This window comes from Amblyraja radiata, unplaced genomic scaffold, assembly GCF_010909765.2.
Source record: "Amblyraja radiata isolate CabotCenter1 unplaced genomic scaffold, sAmbRad1.1.pri scaffold_1075_ctg1, whole genome shotgun sequence".
NCBI lineage: Eukaryota > Metazoa > Chordata > Chondrichthyes > Rajiformes > Rajidae > Amblyraja > Amblyraja radiata.
In genome coordinates, this window is record NW_022630257.1 from 22,667 (window position 1) to 29,902 (window position 7,236).

Here is a 7,236-nt window from a genome sequence, read left to right on the forward strand (position 1 = left end):
GCACATTCAACACATCCACCTTATTACGATTGCTCCTTGCATTGAGACACAAAGCCTTCAGATTTGTTAGAGAGGAGCTGGTTAGAGAGGAGATTAACGCAATAGAAAGGAAGGATATTAGCTTGGAGGAAGTGGAATTCAATTACAACACTCTTACCCCTTATACAATTATGTTGAAAAGTGGCCCTTTTTGATTTTTGCCCTGGATTTGTCTGCCTGCCACTTTTACTTTTCACCTTGCTACCTATTGCTTCTCCCCTCATTTTACACCCCTCTGTCTCTCCGTTCACACATTTAAGAAACCCTTTCCCTTTAACTCCATCCTCGACTATCCCATTTGACACCCCACCCCCCTTATGAAATAATTTGTCCACGAATATATGCCTTAAAAGCATCCCAGACAACACCATTGGATATTTCTTCTGTAGAGTTTGTCAAGAAGTAAAAAGCAATCTGATCTTTCATAAAATTAATAAAGTTTGTCTTGAAGCAAAGTAGCATTAAATCGCCATTGTTTAGCACTAAACTTAGAATCAGGTAGTTAGATTGATAGTTTCAATGGTGTGTGATCAGAAATAGCAATTGCATCATACTCACATGCAGTGACCGATGGAACTAGCCGAGAATCTATTATAAAATAATCAATCCTAGAATAACTATGATATACATGAGAGAAACAAGAAAATTCTTTGTCATTTGGGTGTAAGAATCTCCAAACTTCCAACATTCCAGAGTCAAGTAAAAAAGAATTAATAAAATTAGCTGATTTATTTGGAAGCACATGATCAGATGTAGACCTGTCAATCGAGGGATTCAGACAGCAATTGAAATCTCCACCCATTATTAAAAAGTGTTCATTTAAATTAGGAAAGGATGCAATTAACTGTTTAAAAACTCAGGGTGATCAATGAAGGAGAAGGTCTGAAGAAGGGTTTCGTCCCAAAACTATTTCCTTCGCTTCATAGATGCTGCTGCACCCGATGAGTTTCTCCAGCATTTTTGTGTACCTTCAGGGTGATTAATATTTGGTGCGTAGACATTCACCATAGCAACTTTTTGCTTGTAAAGAACACCGGTAATCGCCAAAAATCTGCCATATGGATCAGAAATTGTTTCATTGTGAAAAAACGGAATTGAGGAGTCAATAAAAATAGAGACTCCTTTCACCTTAGCCTGTGAATTTTAATTAAACTGCTGTCCTCTCAAAAACTTGAAGAATCGTAGATTGTCATCTTGCCTAACATGAATTTCCTGAACAAAGATAATCTGAGCATTTAGTCTGTGAAGAACTTTTTAAAAAAATTGAGATGCAGAGGACATAGCTTTAAGGTGAGGGGAGAAAGATTTAATAGGAGCCTGAGGGGTAAGCTTTTCATTCATTGAAATATAGAAACATAGAAAATAGGTGCAGGAGGAGGCCATTCGGCCCTTCGAGCCAGCATCGCCATTCATTGTGATCATGGCTGATTGTCCCCTATCAATAACCCGTGCTTGCCTTCTCCCCATATCCCTTGACTCCACTAGCCCCGAGAGCTCTATCTAAATCTCTCTTAAATCCATATAACCATATACCAATTACAGCACGGAAACAGGCCATCTCGGCCCTTCAAGTCCATGCCGAACACGTATTCTCCCGTAGTCCCATCTACCTGCACTCAGACCATAACCCTCCATTCCTTTCCCGTCCATATAACTATCCAATTTATTTTTAAATGATAAAATCGAACCTGCCTCCACCACCATCCAGTGACTTGGCCTCCACTGCCCTCTGTGGCAGGGAATTCCATAAATTCACAACTTTCTGGGTGAAAAAGTGTTTTCTCACCTCGGTCTTAAATAACCTCCCCTTTATTCTAAGACTGTGGCCCCTGGTTCTGGACTTGCCTAACATTGGGAACATTTTTCCTGCATCTAGCTTGTCCAGTCCTTTTATAATTTTATATGTTTCTATAAGATCCCGCCTCATCCTTCTAAACTCCAGTGAATACAAGCCTAGTCTTTTCAATCTTTCATCATATGACAGTCCCGCCATCCCGGGGATCAATCTCGTGAACCTGCGCTGCACTGCCTCAATCACAAGGATGTCCTTCCTCAAATTAGGAGACCAAAACTGTACACAATACTCCAGATGTGGTCTCACCAGAGCCCTATACAACTGCAGAAGAACCTCTTTACTCCTATACTGAAATCCTCTTGTTATGAAGGTCAACACTCCATTAGCTTTCTTCACTGCCTGCTGTACCTGCACGCCAACTTTCAGTGACCGGTGTACAAGGACACCCAGGTCTCGCTGCACCTCCCCCTTACCTAACCTAACCCCATTGAGATAATAATCTGCCCCCTTGTTTTTGCCGCCAAAGTGGATAATCTCACATTTATCTATATTATACTGCATCTGCCACGCATCTGCCCACTCACTCAACCTGTCCAAGTCACACTGCAACCTCCTAACATCCTCTTCACGGCTCACACTGCGACCCAGCTTTGTGTCATCCGCAAACTTGCTAGTGTTGCTCCTAATTCCCTCTTCCATATCATTAATATATATGGTAAACAGTTGCGGCCCCAACACCGAGCCATGCGGCACTCCACTCGCCACTGCCTGCCATTCTGAAAAGGAACAATTTTCTATCCATCTCAACACCCTTCCCCCAATACCATGTGCTCTAATTTTAGTCACCAGTCTCCCATGCGGGACCTTATCAAAGGCTTTCAGAAAGTCTAGATACACTACATCCACTGGCACCCATTTTACTTGTCACATCCTCAAAAAATTCCAGAAGATTAGTCAAGCATGATTTCCCTTTCATAAATCCATGTTGACTTGGACTAATCCTTTTACTGCTATGCAAATGCCCCATTATTACCTTTTTAATAATTGACTCCAGCATCTTTCCCACCTCCGAAGTCAGGCTAACTGGTCTGTAATTCCCCGTTTTCTCTCTTGCTCCTTTCTAGAAAAGTGGGATAACATTAGCTATCCTCCAATCCACAGGAACTGAATCTATTGAACATTGGAAAATGATCACCAATGCGTCCACTATTTCTAGAGCCACCTCCCTGAGGACCCTGGGATGCAGACCATCAGGTCCAGGGGATTTATTATCCTTCAGTCCCATAAGTCTACCCAATACTATTTCTCGCCTAATGAAAAATTCTTTCAGTTCCTCTACCCCCTTAGATCCTCTGTCCTCCAGTACATCTGGGAGATTGTTTGTGTCTTCCTTAGTGAAGACAGATCAGAAGTACCTGTTCAACTCTTCTGCCATTTCCTTGTTCCCCATAATAATTTCACCCGTGTCTGCCTTCAAGGGACCCACATTTGACTTTGCTACTCTTTTTCCCTTAACATATCTAAAGAAGCTTTTACTGTCCTTCTTTATATTCCTGGCCAGCTTCCCCTCGTACTTCATCTTTTCAGCCCGTATTGCCCGTTTTGTTTCCTGCTGTTGTCCTATGAAAGTTTCCCAATCCTCTGGCTACATCTTTAATTTGAGTTTTATTCTATCCCTAACTTCTCTTGTCAGCCACGGTTGCCTCCCACTCACCTTAGAATCTTTCTTCCATTGTGGAATGAAATGATCCTGCGTCTTCTGGATTATGCCCAGAAATTCCTGCCATTGCTCTTCCACCGTCATTCCTGCTAGGATCCCTTTCCAGTCAACCTTGGCCAGCTCCCCTCTCATGCCTTCATAGTCCCATTTGTTCAACTGCATCACTGCCACTTCCGATTTAACGTTCTCCTTCTCAAATTGCAGATTAAAACTAATCATATTATGATCACTACCTCCAAGCAGTTCCTTTACCTCGAGTTCTCTTATCATATCTGGTTCATGCAAAAGGTATTTGGAACAAGCTGCTGGAGGAGGTAGTTGAATCTATTGCAATGTTTAAGAAACATTTGGACAGCTACATGGATAGGACGGGTTTGGAAGGATATGGGACCAAGACAGGCAGATGGGACTAGTGTAGCTGGGACTTATTGTCCAAAGTGGGCAAGTTGGGCCAAAGGGCATGTTTCCACGCTGTGTATGCCATAGCACATAGGTCCCTGAAAGTGGAGTCACAGGTGGATGAGGTGGTCAAGAAGGTTCTCGATACATTGTGGCGGGGACTCGCAGGAGTCCGGCCAAAATCTAGTCGGACACGAGTTGCGTGCACTAGACGTGTTTATTCTCTCCAATACAGCTCCCTACTCCTCCAGGTCACGGGCATTACCCGGGCTTAAATACCAACTCAGGTACCCAGGGCCGGCCCTAGGCCGATTGGACCGATTATTCCAAATTGGGCCCCGCGCCCAAGGGGGGCCCCGCGTTAATTTTCCGTATTTCATATGGAAATACAAATTCGCTTTGTTAAATAAAGATTAAGAAAAAACATTCGCCATACGGATTTTTTTTACAAAACGAATATGGATAACAAACTATGTGTTAACTGCTACTGTAACACTTGTAAACAGCCAGTAGTTAGCAAGTAGTTAAACAATGCATCGATCCGCATTCCTCAGTAAATGCGTTAAATTGTGTCACTCGCTGCTGCCGGAGCAGACCCGGGGGGGGTGTGGGAGTCTACAGGGCAGCAAGCCACAGCACCGCAGCGAACGCAGCCGTGAGTATTCAACGCTAAACTTCGAGAGCGGGCAGGCGGGCAATGTGTGAGTGGGTGGTGGGGGTGGGAGGGGGATGTATGTCTCTGTGTTTCTGTGTGTGTCTCTGTGGCTGTGTTTCTGTGTCTCTGTGGCTGTGTGTGTGTATGTGTCTATCTGCGTGTGTGTCTGGGTGTGTGTGTGTGTGTGTGTGTGTGTGGGGGGGGGGTGCGACAGTGGAGAGACGGGGGATTTTCAGTTTGCAAACCACTCGTTTTCAGTTAAGATTTGGATTCGATTACTGTCAATACGAGCAGCTCACGGAGCAGAGTCAGAATGAGAAACACTGCTCGGCTCACACACACTCTCGTGGAGTGAACTGTAGATATAAACGTGGCTGGGGGGAGGGAGAGGAAGGGGGGGGAAAGAGGGGGGAAATTGGAGAGAAGAGAGAGAGAGAGAGGAAAGGGGGGAGAGAGAATTGGAGAGAGGGAGAGAGAGAGGGGGGGAGAGAGACGGAGAGAGAGAGAGAGAGGGGGGGGAGAGAGAGGGAATGGAGAGAAGGGAGCGGGAGAGAAAGAGAGAGAGAATTGGAGAGAAAGAGAGTTCTCCCTTCTGCCTCACCACAGCTGTTGGCCGCCCTTTGTGAGGTGATTGGAGACCAAAACCCGTTACCCTTTAGATCTACCTCTCACTACTTCCCTCCCCCTCCCCCTCCCTCTGCCTCCTTCTTTAGCGAGGGGGGGAGGATGAGGGAAGGAAGGGGGGAGAGAGGAGTGTGCCTTGCTTGGTCGAGAAGAGGGATGTGGGAACGCTGAACGCAGGTGGTCACCCACTCTCACACTGGGATCCCCCCCCCCCTGTCATTGCGCAGTCTATCTGACTCACTACACCCCCCCCCCCCCCCCATGGAGCGAAGGAAATATGCAACGTTTCGGGTCGAAACCCTTCTTCAGACCCGGCCTGAAACGTTGGGTATTTGCTTCGCTCGGATAAAATACCATATATTTGCATTTACATAGCGATCCTGCTGCGAAATTTTTAAGTTGTAAGTTGTATTTTATTTCAAAGTGAGAATTGGCAGATGGGGACAGAGATGTTACACAGAGACTTTGATAGGAAGGAAACATTACAGCAGCTGAGTAAAAGATCGGTCAAATGATAGGTTCAATGAAGATCGGGCGAGGGGGATTGGGGGTGGGGGAAAAGTATCTATAGTTTGGGACTTGCCTAAATGAGTACTGAGATGGATTATCATTCCACACCAAATTTCTTAGACAATAATAACTTTTATGCAATTATCACAATAGTTTGTTGGATATGGATCAACGGATTCTGTATGGCACATGCTCGTAAATTAGTAAAACAAATGTTCTTGTATAAGTTCTGTTGTTTCTGGGATGGGGGTGACTGATAACAAATAACCCACATTCTATATATTGTCATAATGTGGCTGAAACAATGGCATATTTTGTGATATTTATTGAGATAGAAAGATACAACGGAGTTTGGGCAAGATATTACCTTGCAACATTCTGTATGTCTGATAGATATTGTGAAATGGAACTCAGAAATTATGGGAGGATTACATAAAACTACAATTCAAAGGTAATGAATATACAGAGTATTCTTGTTTCCATCATGAACATACAATAGTGATATAGGTCCTACTACGGTAAACTCACGAGCTACTACGGTATTACTACGTGTTAAAAAGTATCAAATTTTTACATCCTGAGTATATTTTACATGTGGACATTTTTCAACGTTGAAAAATCTTCATGAGTTCCCACGTTTCCCAAGTACCTACCGTTAGCGCTAAGAAATGGCATGTTGGCCTTTATAACAAGAGGAATCGAATATAGGAGCAAAGAGGTCCTTCTGCAGTTGTACAGACCCCTAGTGAGACCACACCTGGAGTATTGTGTGCAGTTTTGGTCCCCTAATTTGAGGAAGGACATTCTTGCTATTGAGGGAGTGCAGCGTAGGTTTACAAGGTTAATTCCAGGATGGCGGGACTGTCATATCCTGAGAGAATGGAGCAGCTGGGCTTGTACACTCTGGAGTTTAGAAGGATGAGAGGGTATCTCATTGAAACATACAAGATTGTTAAGGGCTTGGACACGCTAGAGGCAGGAAACATGTTCCCGATGTTGGGGGAGTCTAGAACCAGGGGCCACAGTTTAAGAATAAGGAGTATGCCATTTAGGACGGGGTCGAGGAAACACATTTTCGCAGAGAGTGGTGAGTCTGTGGAATGCTCTGCCTCAGAGGGCGGTGGAGGCAGGTTTTCTGGAAGCTTTCAAGAGAGAGCTAGATAGGGCTCTTAAAAATAGCGGAGTCAGGGGATATGGGGAGAAGGCAGGGGATATGGGGAGAAGGACATTCTTGCTATTGAGGGAGTGCAGCGTAGGTTTACAAGAGTTCCTTTCAGAGCGTGTGGGTAGTCTGTCCAGGGGTAAAGTTGCAGGGAGCGCAGGATGGTTGAGATGGAGGGGGTCGGCCGGGGATCATCCAGCTCAAGAGCGGGTCAGTAGGCGGTGGAGCTTACTCCATATGTCAGGGCGAGTAACCTCAATTGATCCCTTGTTTGCGCTGATTATCCATCACCTGATGACCCACTCCGCACTATGATCTTTGCTCTTGAGCTG

The 7,236-nt window shown here is 44.8% G+C and overlaps 1 long non-coding RNA gene across 1 annotated transcript; it reads right to left on the bottom strand.

The window, feature by feature from the left end:
• Window positions 1-749: 749 nt before the first annotated feature.
• On the bottom strand, window positions 750-1,296 carry LOC116969730. Its single transcript, XR_004410909.1, has 2 exons — window positions 1,008-1,296; window positions 750-894 (listed from the first exon to the last, which is right to left on the bottom strand). It is a non-coding gene; the product is annotated as an uncharacterized LOC116969730 (long non-coding RNA).
• Window positions 1,297-7,236: the final 5,940 nt, after the last annotated feature.